The following is a 17,352-nucleotide window of genomic DNA, read 5'->3' as shown; positions in this document are numbered from 1 at the left end:
GGGATGGATCAGGGCATTGGATATTGGAATCAAGACCCACAGTCCCAGGTAAATCAGTCATGTAAATAGCTTGGGTTTCAGTTCCTAATTTCTAATAACTTATTTAAAAGAAACACTTGCACCACTCCAAATCCTCATGGGAAAAGGAGGAGAAACTACCCATCGATAAAAATCACAACACTATGACAAATTGATTTTACTCTGTAGTCTGTTCAAACATTTCAGCCTCCCTAAGTGCGTCTCGGGTAAATCCTCCAATGTTCTTTAATTAAATTCCCTCCCATCAGTCAGCTGATACTTTCTCTGTAATAAAATTTTTACTGGAACTCATACAGTTTAATTTGTGGATAGCTTTGGCTTCTGACATGTGAAAGAAGCAGGGACAACTGTTAGAACAACTAATCTTTGTCTCATTTAATAGAGTTATGCAAAAGACCAAGCTGATGTATCCCTTTAATGTACTTAGGTTGGAGTTGTACATTGGCATGTAATTATGTTCGTCTCATAACAAAGATAGTGGCTGGAGGTAGGGTGAAACGGTCATGGTGAAAACCACCCCAGTGCTGGCTCAGTGGGTGAGTGGATGTAGCCACATTTAGAATTTAGAATTTAGAATTTAGAACAGTACAGCACAGAACAGGCCCTTCGGCCCTCGATGTTGTGCCGAGCAATGATCACCCTACTCAAACTCACATATCCAACCTATACCCGCAACCCAACAACTTCCCCCTTAACCTTACTTTTTAGGACACTACGGGCAATTTAGCATGACCAATCCACCTAACCCGCACATCTTTGGACTGTGGGAGGAAACCGGAGCACCCGGAGGAAACCCATGCACACACAGGGAGGACGTGCAGACTCCGCACAGACAGTGACCCAGCCGGGAACCGAACCTGGGACCCTGGAGCTGTGAAGCATTGATGCTAACCACTATGCTACCGTGCTGCCCGAACATCTGATGGCCAATCCCGGTTTACATTCACTGGCCCCAGCTGGGGAGGCATCCTACCATGGCAAACCAGCACCAATTTGGGGAAGATACTAAGTTGGGCTTCCGCCACTAAAATTTACACGAGACCACCCAAACTGGTCTTGTGCTCTGGAGCAATTCTCCCAGCTAAACCCGAGTTACTGAGGTATTCAGTATGTCATCCTTGCCCCAATACACATTGTTGCAGCAAACTGAGGAACAGAAAGTAGGGGTCAAAGTCGCAAAGTGCTGGTCTACGTCCTTAACCAATTGGAGGGTCAGTGGTAGTTTCCATTATTAAAGAATGGTCCCTCCATTTGAAATCTAAACCGGATCAGCTCCCGACAGTCTCCCACTTCAAAGCAGGAGTGAGAATGAAACACAATGGGCCAGATTCTCCGGTTCTGAGGCTAAATACGGAGGATCTGTGGGGTTATACGTGGAAAAAAAAAACAACGGTGTCCCCTCGCCGATGTTGCGACCGGTGAGGGGCAAGCAGCCGCGCCACGTAAAACTCCCGGCCTCCACAAAATAAACGGGCAGAGAATGGCCGGGTCCGTGGCCGCGCATGCGCACAGCGATGCCCTGCAGCAGTTGCGCCGTAAAACATGGCGTCGGCAGTGCGCAGATCCAACCTGCCAGATAGTGCTCCCCTGACCACCTCCCACCAGACCCTCCAGGGAAGCCCCCTCCCCGGCCAGCAGCACAGCTCCCGCCGGAGTGTTGCGGCGCTGGATACAGTCTGCAGCCGCCATGCCGGATTGCCGCACTGCTGAGTCAGAAGGGAACCGTGCCATCGGGAACTCGGCCCATCAGGGGCAGAGCATCATGGGAGGGCCTTCAGGTGACCCGCTCAGGTCGTCCCAACGACATGCGGCGCGTGCCACGATGACGGCGTTTTGGAGGTGGCAGAGAATACAAAACCCGTGTCAAACAGGCGCCGCCCCCGATGTCGACACCAAAAGGAATTGTCTGTCCAATCGCTGATTCTGAAATCGGCGACGGGGAACGGAGAATCGTGCCCAATCTTTGAAAACCCAAGGACGCCATCAATTCTGACGGAAGTCAAGGGTAACATGGAGGTCTCTTCCACACTACACCGCTATTGTGTTCAAATTCGTTTGGGACAATCCCAACACACCCGCAGAAACAAGGTTTATACAACGGCAATCATTCGTGGATTGAAACGTTAATCGACAGCCAATTGCTGCTGTGCTGTGGACTGCGACATATTGGGTTCTTGGTCAATATTTATTTGACATCCGAACTTATCCACAAAGGAACACGGTCATCCAATCAGTCTGGGCTAAAAACATTGTGGCAATGGAGAGGGCAGGGAGCTCCCCACAGCAGCACTCCAGAATGGCGGGGAGCTTCTGGGAGGATTAACGGGCCTGCATCGCAAGCAGCTGATCAACCAGCTGCACAAGGGATCTTTCTCTCAAAGTTACAACCGTGCAAGCTCAAACCCACGGCCCCTCAAGTAACCCTGCCAACAGCAACAAACTACATTTATACATCAGGGGCAGCAAAATGTTCCAAGGTGCTGAACAGAGGCAACATCTGACAACTAAACCGTGTACATAGAACATACAGTGCAGAAGGAGACCATTCGGCCCATCGAGTCTGCACCGACCCACTTAAGCCCTCACTTTCACCCTATCCCCGCAATCTCTCTTAACCTTTTTGGACATTAAGCGCAATTTTTAGAATGGCCAATCCACCTAACCTGCACATCTTTGGACTGTGGGAGGAAGCTGGAGCACCCGGAAGAAACCCACGCACACACGAGGAGGATGTGCAGACTCCGCACAGACAGTGACCCAGCGGGGATTCGAACCTCGGACCCTGGCGCTGTGAAGCCATAGTGCTACCGTGTAAAGAGGAATTAGGACAGGTAACGAAAAAGCTTGGTCAACCCCTTATGGGTGTCGGCAAAAAGGATCGATCACCCCAGAGTTTAAACAATCACCGATTGCCAAAGCAGATTTGGAACTGCAAATAACAGAGTCTAAAAATCCAATTCTTAATTGGATTTGCTGATTTTCTTTTAAAGCAGTTACTCTGCTTCAGAACCGGTTCTAAATTCTCAGGCTGTCCTGAAGTCCAGATGTATTCACCATGAGGATAGTTATCTGTCGTAACCAAGTGCCCATTCCATGTTTGGAGGGTCCAGGCTGTGAGGAGTGGACACATCAAACTCTCCGGCCTTCGGAACTGTTAATGCACCATCACCACGAGGTATGCAATAGTTCAAAGAGAGGGCCGACAAACATTTTCTCAGTTTAAATGCAGCCTTTACTAGCCAGCGTTTCTTGCTACCCTACTTTTTAAATCCGCCTCCTATTCTGCTTCTGCCCTTCCCAGCAGTGGCTTTTTTGTCCCCCGCTGTATGAATCGTGACCTTTCACCTCAGGGACTCCTCAGCCGCAAAATTAGATGAGAGGGCGTCCATCATTTTGAAAGCATTTCATAGTGATCGAGGCCCAAGCCATGCCTGAACAGCACTCAGCTTGGCATTAAGTGAAATAATATTGGCTCCCTCAGGAAGAGGAAACGGGGCAGAGTGGGTGGTTGACAAATGTCCATTTTGAATTGTCAGAGAAGAACACTGCTAATGTTTGTCATCGAGACAGCAACTTCCCACTGGGCCGTTGGCAGCAGTGCCTTAGAGATTAGTCTTTAATTTCTGGAGAGTTGGCAACCCGGCTGTACAAACTGAGCTGTAAAAGGACACAACGACGAGATGGATACATCCCTCCCACCTTAGCACAGCAACTCCACTGTCCGTACCTATTGAGTTACAGTGCTGCCAGGTGTCTCGACTGTTGGTGCAGCCATGGGAAACAGGGCAGGCAGGTCTAACCAACTCATGACTTTATCTTTACCTGGGAAGCTGCATTTTTTTAAAAAAAGGGTTTGAAATGGTGGAATCACCATGACGACATGTTTAAACCTGGGTGAACCCTTACTCGTCAGCCTAGAGTCTCCCATGCCTGGGAATAAGGAAAAAGGGAAGGATGGAATTAAAAGCAAGCCTCACTATTGCATCATTATGTAGATTCCAAACTGTGCCCCACACAACAACTGGCGCAGCACCGACCTTCCCCGAAAGGCCAACTTTGAGATTTCTGGAAGTGGTCCAAGCCTTTGGCAAAGAACAAGACAAAATGGGGCGGCAAGGTAGCACTGCAGCCTCACGCACCAGAGACCCAGATTCAATTCCAGCCTCGGTTGACTGTGCGGAGTCTGCACGTTCTCCCCATGTCTGCGTGGGTTTCCTCCAGGTGCACCGGTTTCCTCCCACAGTCCAAAGATGTGCAGGTTAGGTGGATTGGCCATGCTAAATTTCCCCTTAGTGTGCAAAGATGTGCAGGTTAGATGAGGCTACAGGGATAGGGTGCGGGAGTGACCCTCTCAGGAAGTGCGGACTCCACTGTAGGAATTCTATGATTCCAGCACAACCCCTTTAATGAAACTATCAACTCCGGTGATGAAACCTCATCCATTCTCCAGTCAGTCAGCCACCAGTTTTGAAATATTACGGGACTAGCTCCTGTTAAGCACTGTCCTGTCCCCTGTCACCTTCTCCCTGCATTGAACTCAGGGCCTATTGGTAAGGCATACCTTTATCAAATCAATGAACTTAATTAATATCACACAGAAAGAAAAGAATCAGTTGCACAATTCTGTGCAAGGTTCAGGGAAAACAAGGGACAGGCTTAGGCTGAATACATTTTTGACATATGCACACAAAGTCTGTAAATAGGTTTACGACGAAAAGATTTGAGGGTGGCCTATTGACGTCTTCAAAATTATGAAACGATTCGGGGGGGGGGGGGGGGGGGGGGTGGATGGAGAGGGGACCAAACACATGGGCCACAAATAAGTCGGTCATCTATAAATACAAAAAGGAAAATGACAAACACACTACCCCGACAGTCATCAGAATACAGCATGCAAGAGACAAAGGGACAATTCAGCATAAAACTGTCTTCCCTTCATACAGAACAGATCATTTTAGATACATCGAGGGCACAAGGTTAAAATGCAGACGTTATGATCTTTTATTACCTCATTCTGTTTAGCCATTACTGTTCGGGCTCTCACAGATGTGCAGTGGCACAAGTCTAGACTGAAATTCAATAGCGAGCCTGCAGATTTAATTTACGTTCTACCGTCTCAACACTAGAGTGTGGTTGCTCGAAGTCAATAAATGGAGCAGTACAGCTTTGATTTTTACTTTCCAGCCGTTCAGTTTCTGTACTGAACAACTGATTCGGTGTTTGGCGCATGGGATGGCCCGTGGCAGCGATGCATGCTATATCATTTTGGAGGTGGGGGTTGCGGAACTAGGGTTAGTCTTCCATTGGACCAAGTTAACTTCTCCCTGTAAAGGCTAAAGTTGCACCTTCGTCCCTTCTGGGAAGACGTCAGGCATTCTCAACTCAGAGCACCCAGGAAGTAGAGGAATGTGGCTACGGGAAACGGCCATTTAGCCACTCCAGCCTGTTCTGCGATTCAAGCTCATCCTAAATTAAACCCCGCATCCCACAACTGATTGGAGTTCACACAAACAAAAGGCAAAAAAAAAAAACTTGGAATGCCTGAAAAGGCAAAAAAAAAACCTGGGGGCAGCACGGTAGCACAGGGGCAGCACAGTACCACAAGTGGATAGCACTGTGGCTTCACGGCGCCTGGGTCCCAGGTTCAACTCCCCACTGGGTCACTGTATGTTGCACGTTCTCCCCGTGTCTGCGTGGGTTTCCTCCGGGTGCTCCGGTTTCCTCCCACAGTCCAAAGATGTTCAGGTCAGGTGGATTGGCCACGCTAAGTTGCCGTTAGTGTCCAAAAAAGGTTAGGAGGGGTGATTGAGTTACGGGGATAGGGTGGAAGTGAGGGCTTAAGTGGGTCGGTGCAGACTCAATGGGCCGAATGGCCTCCTTCTGCACTGTATGTTCTATGATTTACAAGAACAGTTGACAGAGCAAGGATTGGATGAAGAGTGACTGACCGAGAAAGGGTTTCCTTCTTTGCATTAGTCACTAATCAACATCTGAGGGCAAGAACAACTTGCATTCATATAGCACCGCAAGGCCTACCGAGGCACTTCCCAGGCGGGTAAATCAGTCAAAAAAATAATACAAATCGGACACTAACCACATTGGGATGCTCAAGTGATCAAACACTTGGCCAATCTCAAAGGTGGCATTAAAGGAACAGGGGTAAAGTAGAGACATGTAGAGGTTCTGGGAGGGAATGTCAGAGTTTAGGCACTGATCAGTTGAATATAAAGCCATCAATGTTGGAGTGAAGGCAATTACATCACCGAGAGACCAGTTGAAATTTATGAAAAGGAACGGTAACACGATCTAGGGCTCCCAGTGCTAGCCAGAGGGGTGTGAGAAAAATGCTAAAGTCACAGGCCCATAGCTTTACAAGCCACATTGTCTGGTAATATTTCTGCCCTCCTGAGTCAGAATCCAAGGCTGGGATCAGCCAACCCTAGCAGGAGAGTTGAGTACACACAATACGCTAGAGGGACTGTCACCCACCTCCTCAGCCTAACTCCCTCTTCTCCTCTGGCACCTTGGATCCTCCTTGCTTCCAGGATCATGCAGAAAGCGTGGGAGAGCAACTGCCCGCACCCTTCCTCCACGATCATCAAATTCCTCAGCATAGGTCAATAGGACCTTCCAAATCACCGACAACTGGGACGTAAGCAAACCACGAGGCACCTACCATATGTACTACTCTTCTCCTACAATGTACGCACCACCATCTCTCCAGCATCCATTCATAATAAAATGAGAAATTAAGGAAAGGCCTCATACGGTCCAGTAAGCTTGCTCGACCATTTAAGATCACGGCTGAACTTGCAGATCTATTTTCCTTCCGGATCCCCTTATCACTCAACTCTTTTGGTGTCCAAAGACCCATCAGCCTCCACCTCGAATATATCCAGCGATGGAACATTGGCACCTCCCTGGGTTAGAGAATGCCAAAGATTCCCCACTCTTTGAAGGAAAAAGGTTTCTCCTCGTCTCCGTCGGATTGGCCGACTCCTGATCCCGAGATTGTGACCTCTAGTCCAAATTTCACCAGCCAGGGGAAAATCCTTCGGCAGCATTTGCCCTGGCAAGCCCTCGAATACTTTATCGTAATGATGTTAGATGTTTCAGTGAGGTCACCTCTCACTACCCTACACTCCAGGGAAGATCAGCCCACTCTCCTCAATCTATCCTCGCCTCAGGAATCAATTGAATGTTCTTGATAAGTCACTATTACACCACCAGAATTTTAATTCCCTATTAGGGTGGCATGGTGGCACAGTGGTTAGAACTGCTGCCTCACAGCTCCAGCGCCGTGGGTTCAAATCCGGCTTCGAGTGACTGTGTGGAGTTTGCACTTTCTCCCCGTGTCTGCGTGGGTTTCCTCCGGGTGCTCCGGTTTCCTCCCACAGACCCCGGTTTTTGTTTTTTGTAAATTTAGCGTAGCCAATTACTTTTCTTTTCCAATTTAGGGGCAATTTAGCGTGGCCAATCCACCTAACCAGCACATCCCGTGTGTGCGTGGGTTTCCTCCGGGTGCTCCGGTTTCCTCCCACAGTCCAAAGATGTGCGGGTTAGGTGGATTGGCCATGCTAAATTTCCCGTAGTGTAATGTTAATGGGGGGATTGTTGGGTTACGGGTATGTGGGTTTAAGTGGGGTGATCATTGCTCGGCACAACATCGAGGGCCGAAGGGCCTGTTCTGTGCTGTACTGTTCTATCTTTGGGTTGTGGGGGTGAAACCCACGCAGACACGGGGAGAATGTGCAAACTCCACATGGACAGTGGCCCAGGGCCAGGATTCGAACCCGGGTCCTCTGCGCTGCAGTCCCAGTGCTAAGCGCTAACTACTGTGCATCATACCACCCCCCCCCCCCCCCCCCCCCCCCCCCGCTCTACAGTCCAAAGATGTGCAGGTTAGGTGAATTGGCCATGATCAATTGCCAAAAGAGTGCGTTTCTGGTTGACGGGGATAGGATGAAGGCGTGGGTTTAGGTGGGATGCTCTTTCCAGGGGCCGGTGCAGAATTGATGGGCCAATTGGCCTCCTTCTGCACTGTAAATTCTATGACTCTATGATTCTATCGGACATCAAAGTGCATGAGCCAGTATCTGCCGTTTACACGATTGCATTCATGGGGGTAAACTTTAACCCCCTCCTCCCAGCCTGATAGCTTTGGGTAATGCTAATTGTACATCCCAGCTGATTTTATTGTCCATAACATTTTATAGCACAGGATGAGGCCCTTTGGCCTATCCTGTCTGCACCGGCCATCAAGCATCCAGCTATTCGAATCCCGTTTTCCTGCACTTGGCCCAGAGCCTTGTGTGCTCTGGCGTTTTAAGTGCTCATCTAACTGTTGTTTAAATGTTGTGAGGGTTCCCGCCCCTACCACCCTTTCAGGCAGCGAGTTCCAAATTCCCACCTCCCCGTAACTGGAAAAAACTTCTCAAATCCCCTCTGAGTGAAATGTAAAACTGGAGATCAGCTGGTTGGAAATCAGGTGGTAGCCTAACTTGCTGGGTGATAGTGTGAGATGACACCTCGATTTTGTTCATATTCGGAAAAGAGAGTCAATGAGATCTCACCGCAATTCAGAGGCGAACAATGACCTGTTCCCATTATGGCGTGATGGGTTCACTAATCAGGTGATCTTATTCCAGCAAATACACCAACCTTGGCATATTTACAATCAGGCACCTCCTGGTGGGCAGCACGGTGGCACAGTGGTTAGCACTGCTGCCTCACAGCGCCAGGGACTCAGGTTCAATTCCCACCAAGGGCAACTGTCTGTGTGGAGTTTGCATGTTCTCCCCATGATGGTGTACAGGGCGCACCTGACAAAGTCAAGGATGAGTCGGCTGTTTGAGGAGATTGGGGACATCTGTGAGCGATGTGAGAGGGGCCCTGCCAATCATGTACATATGTTCGGGTCTTGCCCGAAGTTGGAAAGTTTTTGGAGGTCAGTGTTTCGCACCATTTTGGCGGTTCTGTTTGTAGATATGGAGCCCGGCCCCCTGGGGGCCAGATCCGGGGTCTCGGACCTGCCGGAGTTGCGGACGGGAGTGGGGGCAGATGTTTTAGCCTTCGCCTCGCTGATTGCCCGCGGGAGGGTCCTGTTGGGGTGGAGGTCAGCTTCTCCACCCTGTGCCTTGGCATGGCGGGGGGGGGGGGGGGGGGGGGGGGGGGGGACCTGCTGGAATTCTTAGCCCTGGAGAAGGTGAGATTTGCCCTAAGGGGAATGGGGGCGAGTGATGGGTTTCACAAGAGTTGGGGTTTGTTCATTTTGCCTTTTGGAGAGCTGGTTACCGTCGACTGTTAAGGCTTGGGGGGGGGGGGGGGGGGGGGGTGGATGGTGTGGGGAGCGGTTCTTGTGGAGGGGGTTTAACATGTTGGGTGTGTCTTTTTGTTGTTGAAAATGTAAAATCTTAAAAATTGTAATAAAAACATTTTTTTTTTTTTAAATAAACCTGTTAGTGCAGCTCTGGCTTTCTCTCCTTTTCCATACAATCCGACAACATCTATGCCAGCACTGAATGGGGCCCATTAAAGCATAGCCTGTGACGAATTTCTAATTAGATCAGCAAGGTGCACACGAAACAGTCACAGGATGAGTGCATTGGCCTCCAGAAACTGCCAGCTGCCCGGAGGGCTGGGATAAATCCAGTTACTGATAGCATCTCTGACAGCCCAGTAATCATCGCCGAGATAGTGACCTTCTTCTGAGCCAACTTCACCAACAAGGGAGTCCAGAAGAAACATCAAAATAAATTAAAGCTAGAGATTCGCAGCTCCCCGGCAAATAACAAAGCGGCAGGAAAACGGAGAGGGGATATTGTTTTTACGAAGCAGAGGTCTCTGTAGATTGGCGTGCACGGGGCTGATGGGTGGGCAGGACCTGCTGCAAACTCAGATTGGGCGGCAGAATTCTGAATTATTCCTGTTTAAGCAAGGTGAGGGTGTGGCTGGGAGCATGTTGGAACAGCCAAGTCTAGGGTCAATAGGGACGAGGGTTTCAGCAGCTGAGGAGCGGAGGCCAGGATGGAATTAGGTAAGGCTCGGCAGTTCCACAGAAACCATCATAGTGCAACTCCTTTCCTGTCAGTCAATCTCCCCCATCCCACAGGCTTTTAAAATGCTCAGGTCATGACCATTACTTGGTCAATCTGATCGCGTCGACTCTGTTCAAATGTCTTCTGCAAGGAAAGTCATGTTTGTGTTTATTCTCTCATGGGCAGCGTTTACTGCCCCTTGTCCCTGACCCGGCTGTCTTGCTCGGTCACTTCAGAGGGCAGTTAACGTTGCTGTGGGTCTGGAGTCACATGTAGGTCAGGCCGGGTAAGGACGGCAGATTTCCTTCCGAAAGGGGCATTAGTGAACCACATGGGTTTTTTTTTTTTTGCAACGATGGATGATAGTTTTAAGTTCGTCATTACTGAGATTTTATTAATTGAATTTAAATTCCAACCAGCTGCGGTGGTGGGATTTGAACCCATGCCTGAAGCAATGGCCTGGGCGTCTGGATTGCTAGTCCAGTGACATCACCACGAGGCCACCGTCCCCCTCAGGTTTTTTTTCACAATCCGTCACTCATCACTGAACACTTTGCACAACAGAGCAAAATACAAATGCTTCCAAAGTGTGAAAATAAAAATAGGCGCCATCAAACCTCCCGATTGCAGCTTCAAACTTGGTTAGTAAAAGGACTGAGCATTTATTCAGACTTGTCAGAGCTGATCCGGACTCACGCGCACACCCCAGCCTGAGGGATAAACAATACTTCTCTTCAGAAAGTTACGAAATAAAGCCAGTTCATCCTGCGAGTGCATTCCAAGCGGCAGAATCCTGAGCTCAAGACAGCTTCGGGGTGTCGAAAAGGCAGCAACTTGCACTTGTGTCTGGTGTCTTTAGCATTGTAAAATGGTCCACAGTGCTCTGCAAGAGCACATCAAATAACTATTGACGCCAAGTCAGTTTAGGAGGTGTTTGGGAAGTGACTGAAACCCCCAATGAAGTAGGTCTCGAGAAGAAGTGTCTTAAAGGAGGGAGGGAGAGTTAGAGAGACCAAAAGATTTGGGGGGTGGGGGGGTGAATGAGATTCACACGGTGTTAGAAGTTACCAATGTCACTATGTTCCCAGTATATCTATGTACCAATATTGTTAGTGCAGTTGCACTACCTGACCGCCAGGGGGAGTAGCTCTGGGAGTACTCGAGAGTTTGTACTGGGCTCCCCCCTTGGCTCCACCCAGAACTCCTCCCCCTGGAGCTGCTATATAAAGATCCGTGCTACAGAGTCAGCCAGCCAGTTCACCGAAAGTTCAACGGCTAACAGGCTGGCTCTGTTGTAAGTATATTAAAACCGCTATTCTAATCCTACAAGCACGTGTCCGTAGAATTGATGGTTCCATCAGGGGGGTTGCAATGTTTCGGGCCTCAGTTGCTGAAGGCACCAATGGCAGAGCAATAAAGGTTAAAACAGGACACACGGGAAGCCAGTATTAGAGTGCAGAAATCTCCAGGGACTGCAAAGCTGAAGGAAGTTAGAGGAAAGGATGGGCATATAAGCCAGGACATTGCCAGGCCAGGAGCCGGCACAGTGAGCATGGGGGAAGAGGGGGTCAGGATTGATGGGTGTAGGGAATTGGTGAATTTCAGCAGTATCCTAACTTGGACCATCAAAGAACTGTACGAAAAAGAACAGCACCTCAAAAAGCACCCAGGAGCCCGGCCATCCCTTCGCAGCCCAGCACGACGGAGGGTTATGCTGAGGGAAGGAATGGCCAGAACGCCCTCGAAAGACTCGGCACTCTCTGCCTGCAATGGTCCTGGAGAGGAGGCAATGATTTCAAAAGAAAATTGGATGGGCGGTTGAGGAAAACGACTTTGCAGAGCTACGGGGCTTCGAGCAAGAGAATGATCGGATTGTTCAACATAAAACCAGCACAGATTCAATGGGGTGAATGGTCTCCCCTGTGTCCCTGTAACTCGAAGAAATGGAAAGCATTAATGGGGTCACACTGCAATCCCCCAATGCTAGTCAGTTAATTGCAATATACTTTTGAGAACAAACATACTGACCTTGGGTTGTTAAATAAAATAAGTATTGGATGATATAACAACACTGACATTTGACATTATGTAGCTATTAAGCTGCCAATCTATTTGTGAGGTGCCTTGTTTGTCTGGGTGCTGACTCGCTGGGTCTCAGTACACCATTGTAAAATGTTTCCTGTCACCACATAAGTGCTACCTGCTGTCTTGTTTAACGCTTGTTGCTCTTTGACCTCCGCCCCTTGGCATGAAGCAGGCCAGTAATTAATGCTCCTCAGTCACTCGTGTTCATTTCGCTCACAGGCAAATTGTGCAAAAGGAATAAACTGGAAGGCAAACTAACTTCTCAACTTGGATGGTCGGGAAAGAAATATACGGCAGACGACCTGCCCATTTAGGAGACGTTTTTAAAACTCAAAACAATTTGTTCTGTGGGTTTCCTCCTGGTGTGGAGAATTGCAGTAGGTTTCTTATTTCCTGTAATAATATTTTCCCACAGGTTGGCTCTGTCAGTAATGAAAATTCCAGATGATCAGGACTTGGTGGATTGAACAAATCCTGAAGCTGGCATATCCCTTATTCCACCATCACAAGAACCCAGTTCAATGAAGAATGCAGGAAGGTGCGTCAGGAGCAGCAGCAGGCACACCTAACGATGAGGTGTCAATCGGATGAAGCTACGCAAGACTGAACGATGAGAGCAGAAAGCTGCAATAATCCGATATCAGCACTTCCACAGCCAGTGGATCAGATCGAAGCTCTGCAGTCCTGCCACATCCACTCGCGAATGGTGGTGGACAATTAAACAACTAAACGAGGAGGAAGCTCCACAAATATCCCCATCCTCAATGACGGGAGAGACCTGTACATCAGTGAAAAGGTCAAGGTCGAAACATTTGCAACACTCTCCAGCCAGAAGGACCAAGTAGATGATCCATCTCGGTCTCCTCCAGAGGCCCCCCAATATCACAGATGTCAGTCTTCAACCAATTCGACTCACTCCAAGTGATAAAGCTGAAGGTACTGAATACTGGAAAAGCTATGGCCACTGAAAACATTCCAGCAACAGTACTGAAGGTCTATGCTCCAGAACTAGCTGTGTCCTTAGCCAAGCTGTTCCAGTACAGTGACAACACTGGCATCTACCCGGCAATGTGGAAAATTGCCCAGCAATGCCTTTGTCAACAGGACAAAGCAAACCTGGCCAATGATCGCCCCACCAGACTGCTCTCAATTATCAGCAAGTAACCATGGTCAACAGCCCTCTCAAACCGCAATACCCTGCTCACTGACACCCGGTTTCGGTTCCGTCAGGGACACTTTGCTGCTAACCTTTTTTTTAAAAAATAAATTTAATATACCCAATTCATTTTTTCCAATTAAGGGGCAATTTGGTGTGTCCACTCCACCTACCCTGCACATCTTTGGGTTGTGGGGGTGAGACCCACGCAGACACGGGGAGAATGTTCAAACTCCACACGGACAGCGACCCAGGGCCTGGATTGAACCTGGGGTCTCGGTACCGTGGGGCAGCAATGCTAACCACTGTGCCACCGTGCTGCCCTTTAGGCTGCTGACTTCATTACAATCTTAGCCCAAATACGGATGAAAGAGCTGAACTCGAGAGGTGAAGTGGGAAGTGAAGAGAATATTATCCATTGGCCTGGATGGGTCGAGTCCAATCACACTTTAGAAGCTCAACACCATCCAGGACAAGAGCAGCCGGCTTGATTGGAATCCCATCCATCACCTTCAACATCCCCTTCCTCTACCACGGCCACACAGTAGCAGCCGTGTGTACCATCTACAAGATGCACTGCAGGAATTCACCAAGGTTCCTTAGGCAGCACCTTCCAAACCTACAACCACTCCCATTTAGGGGGACAAGAACAACAGATATATGGGAACCCCACCATCTGGAAATTGCGCTCCAAATCGCCCCACCATCCGGACTTGGAACATATCGCCATTCCTTCACTGTCATTGGGTTAAAATCCTAGAACTCCCTCCCTAACAACAGTGGATGTATCTCCATCACATGGACTGCAATGGTACAAGGAGGCAGTTCACCAGGACCTTCTCAAGGGCAATTCTGAATGGGCAACATATACTGGCCAAGCCAGCGATGCCCATGTCCTGTGAAAATAATTTTTAAAAACATTCACCCCCTCGCTGATCACTACTGCCCTTCCTGCGAAAGTGACTCTGCCCGGCTGTGAGGCTGTTCCATTGCCCAAGTGATGACTATTCATGAATGGCAGAGGGTCATTCCATCAGGAGGCATCGCGGTCCTGCCTACTCTATCCCCAGCCACACCAAAAGAGACGGGGGCCAGGTATGCAGCATGTAGGTTGTCCATCCTTCCTCAGGCTTGCCCCATGAACGTGCAGCTTGCCTGGACTCACCATCGCTGGTCACGTACAAATAAAAATGGCCACTTGTCGAGACACAGAGGAGAGGGTTGGGAGAATGGGTGGAGTGACAGGCTGGACTCCAGAAGGGGGTAACGCGGCCTGAATCAGCTGCATCCTGAGAGTGCGGGGGCGGGGGCGGGGGAAGAGAACGGAAAACCTTTCCTCTTGAAGCCTAAGTGAGATCTTTCATTTTTGTTTCTGAAAAATCCCAAATTCTTACAGGCTCTTGTGGACTTCACAGATTGACACAAAATAATTAAACTCCAATAGCTTTAGCAAGAGGTAAATGATCACCCTCCTCCAGACTGACACGGTAGCGCAGTGGTTAGCACTGCTGCCGCACAGCATCAAGGACCCGGGTTTAATCCCAGCCCTGGGTCACTGTCCGTGCGGGGTTTGCACATTCTCCCTGTGTCTGCGTGGATCTCACCCCCACAACCCACAGATGTGAAAGGTAGGTGGATTGGCCATACTAAATTGCCCCTTAATTGGAAAAAAAACTAAAAGTCACCTTCCCCCCCCACCAACTCATCTTAATATAAATGGTGGACTAAGCAGGGAGCAGAGAATCAAAAGTTTCCATATTTAGGCAGACACTTTCTGTGCCATACTTCAAAAAATAAGAACGAGACCCGAGGGAGGAAAGAGGTCGCTAAAACATCAAGCCTTTTGAGGTAATGGATAATCACTAACCCCACAATAGACCCCTTGAACAGCATTTGATGCTTGTAACCAGTGCGTGGGCCCCACTCGCTGTCCTTGGTTTCCACTGTGCCAGCAGCTTGGATGACATCACGCTGACCCTATCCCGAAATGCCCCTCAACCTTTGGCCCGTGTCAGGCCCAATCCCTCCGCTGACCCCAAACTCTTTCCCTCTGCGCTGCCACTGCAAGTGTTCAGGCCTCCGGGGAGTGTCAAGCTCTCGACAGCACAAAAAAGTTTTTGTTACAGTTACATTTTTTAATTACATCACTGAAGCCATGTGTTTCAACAAAATGGTCCATTCAGTGCCACAGGCTCCGTGGCATCCTGAGCAGGGCCTCTCATTTTAGTCACGCCACAGAACTCGGCACACATCATAAGAGGACCGACAGACAACCCGCAGAAAGAGGACACAATCACGTCACAGTGATCTGCAAGCAATATAATCCCAGCAACAGCTATTGCCTTGACATGGACGATAACAGCACCGAGGGGTTATACTTATCACGAAAGGCTGATGCACAAATCACTAAAGATAGCAACGCAGGTTAATAAGACCATTAAAAAAAAAGCACACCCAGCATTCATGACGAGAGGAATAGAAAGATATAGAGATTTTTTTTTTAAATAGAGAAGTCAGGTTAACCTTGTATCAAACCTTGGTTGGACCACACTTAAGAGAAGATATTGTAAGAAGTGTAGAGGCACTGTGGAAGATGCAAGAATGATACCAAAACTGAAAGGACATAAATAGTATTTATTGTCACAAGTAGGCTTACATTAACACCGCAATGAAGTTACTGCGAAAAGCCCCTATTTGCCACATTCCGGCGCCTGTTCGGGTTCACAGAGGGAGAATTCAGAACGTTCAATTAACCGAACAGCACATTTTTCGGGACTTGTGGGAGGAAACCGGAGCACCCGGAGGAAACCCACGCAGACACCGGGAGAACGTGCAGACTCCGTACAGACAGTGACCTAAGCCGGGAATTGAACCGGAGACCCTGGCGCTGTGAAGCGACAGTGCTAACCACTGTGCAACCAGCCGCTCAGGAAAGGCTGGAACTCTTTCCCCTGCAAAAGAGATTACTGCCGGGATGACCTAATAGCAGCTTTTAATATTATGAACAGGTTCAATAAGGTAGATGTAAATCTTGTGAACTCTTCACTTGAGTTTTCTTGCCCTCTTGCTCTGGGAGGATTGCATTTCTATAGTGCCTTTCAGAAACTCCGGCTGCCCCCGAGTGCTTTGCAACAACTGATGTAGTCTCGTACTATCTTTCCTGTGGCTTTTGGAGCAGAAACTGGCATCACAGTTTACATATCAAATTGGCTAACCATTCCAATGCCCTCCTGGAAAGTAAGTGAAACTCCAGGATGTCACCCTCAACTTTGAGTCGGGGGAAAGATGTTATTTTGTGCACCACGGTTTTGTCAGGGTTTCCACAGACAAGGTTCCGAGGTGCCATTTGTACATCAGGTGACCAAATCGGCCATGTCCAGTGGGTATTCTATTGAAGGTTGGCCATGTGCACCACGCGAGATCGAGGCCCAATTTTTGAAATATTGGGTCAGACTATTTATTTATGAAGTTGCTTTCTGCCCAAGCTTTCATCCACGTTTCCATGTTATGGAGTTGGAAATGTTGGATTTGTGTCTGGAGAGAGTTTCATCGAGCCATGAATTGGGGGTGGGGGTGGAGCTTGAAGGTCTCCCTGGATGGGGAGGTCCAAGTTGCTGCTGATACGAGCTATTTCTCTGCTTGGTGTTGTGTCCCGTCGAATAGAGTGAAGGAGGAGAGGACGGGTAACTGCTGAACTGGAGTTGAGCTCAGGAGATCCAAAGACTTTCCTCATTAGTAAGATGAAGTTGTGTTTCAATACATTTGGCATGGCAACTTGGGGAGGTCCATATAGAACATACAGTGCAGAAGAAGGCCATTCGGCCCATTGAGTCTGCACCGACCCATTTAAGCCCTCACTTCCACCCTCACCCCATAACCCAGTAACCCCTCCTAACCTTTTGGTCACTAAGGGCAATTTATCACGGCCAATCCACCTAACCTGCACGTCTTTGGACTGTGGGAGGAAACCGGAGCACCCGGAGGAAACCCACGCAGACACGGGGAGAACGTGCAGACTCCACACAGACAGTGACC

General features: G+C 48.9%; 1 protein-coding gene across 1 annotated transcript in view; it reads right to left on the bottom strand.

Moving 5' to 3' along the window:
• plxna4 (plexin A4) overlaps positions 1-17,352 on the bottom strand; it is a 667,620-nt gene that overhangs the window by 602,717 nt on the left and 47,551 nt on the right. The window lies entirely within an intron of this gene.

This window comes from Scyliorhinus canicula, chromosome 11, assembly GCF_902713615.1.
Source record: "Scyliorhinus canicula chromosome 11, sScyCan1.1, whole genome shotgun sequence".
In the NCBI taxonomy this organism is placed as follows: Eukaryota; Metazoa; Chordata; class Chondrichthyes; order Carcharhiniformes; family Scyliorhinidae; genus Scyliorhinus; species Scyliorhinus canicula.
The sequence above is the reverse complement of the archived record's forward strand: the minus strand, read 5'-3'. Positions and strand labels throughout refer to the sequence as shown.